We start from the raw sequence: 1,385 nt of genomic DNA, 5'->3' as shown, positions 1-1,385 counted from the left end.
TGTGCCTTACCCGACATGGAAGGAAGGAAGGAAGGAAGGAAGGAAGGAAGGAAGGAAGGAAGGAAGGAAGGAAGGGAGGGGAGAAAAAGAATCAGAGGTTTTTATTTACCTGGTAAAGGTAAATGACATAAAGAAAACCCTTGTTACCTGAAAGTAATTGTTACCTGATACAGTCACCTATAGAATCCAGTGAAAATAGAAATTAAAATTTCATTGTGACTAATGAAAAAACACTTAATTTCAATCATATGTTGACAAATAAAGCAAACTCGCATTTATTGTGGATATACCAAAAATTTGTTCTGTTTAAAATATTTTATAATTAAAAATAGAAATACCATATGATCTAATAATTCCACTACTGGGTTTTTGCCCAAAGAAAACAAAATACTAATTTGAAAAGATATATGTGCCCTATTTTGTGTGTGTGTGTGTGTCTCATAAATGTTTAATTACTTGATTTAAACAGAGAAAAGAAAAAAAAACCCTGCAAGACAGGCTTGGCTTTAAGATTTTTTGTATTCAGTTCTTTCTATTTTCACATCATCTCCAATTAGCTGATCCACATAAGTGACAACTGTAGAAGCCTGGATATCCATCAACATGAATGAAGGGATAATGTTTGTTTCCAAGGCATTATATGCTCCAGTGGCAGAACCCGGGTTAATGTAAAATTTATTTTCATGCTCAAATGCTTCAAATTTGTGTGTGTGTCCTGAGATAAGGATGTCCACCTCAAACTGTCTCTGCAACAGGGCTAGGCTGGCCCTGCCTCCCCATGGAATACCTCGATGCCCATGGATCAGACCAATTTCGAACTGCCTAACAGTCACCACTTTCTGTTCTGGATAATTCAACTTCTCATCAAAGTCTCCTCACAATGTGAAGTCTTGAGATAGCCGTAACTGTCTTTGGTGCAAAGGTTTCCAGTAAAAAGAATGTACTGAGTCTTTTCTGGCACCAGCATTTTCTATTTTTATTTTTTTAATTTAGCCAGGAAACTGTTGCACTGGTGTGGGATGTGCAAGTGTCTTAATACCAACACCAACATCCTGTCCCCAGGCTCAGCTCAGTCACCACAACCACCGCCGCCATCTTTCTCTGTGCCCTCATTTTTATGGTGGACTTTGAGTGTAATTTTGCTGACAAATTTGTAAGACAACACATTACTAATGTGTTTTACTTTTGACTTCTCCCATGGGAACTTAGAGACTACAACTTTTCCAAAAAAAAAAAAAAAGGAAAAAAGAAAGAAAAAAAGATCCAGGGTGCTGGATGGCTTAGTTGGTTAAGCCTCTGACTCTTGGTTTTGGCTCAGGTCATAATCTCATGGGTTATGGGATCTAGTCCCCAGTCGTGCTCCATGCTTAGCGGGAATGTGCTTG

At 38.1% G+C, this 1,385-nt stretch overlaps 1 pseudogene; it reads right to left on the bottom strand.

Moving 5' to 3' along the window:
* Positions 1 to 506: 506 nt before the first annotated feature.
* On the bottom strand, positions 507 to 1,051 carry LOC100472178 (annotated as a pseudogene).
* Positions 1,052 to 1,385: the final 334 nt, after the last annotated feature.

The sequence above is a fragment of the Ailuropoda melanoleuca genome, chromosome 3 (assembly GCF_002007445.2).
Source record: "Ailuropoda melanoleuca isolate Jingjing chromosome 3, ASM200744v2, whole genome shotgun sequence".
Lineage (NCBI taxonomy): Eukaryota > Metazoa > Chordata > Mammalia > Carnivora > Ursidae > Ailuropoda > Ailuropoda melanoleuca.
Note: the sequence above shows the minus strand (reverse complement) of the source record. Positions and strands in the feature narration are given on the sequence as shown.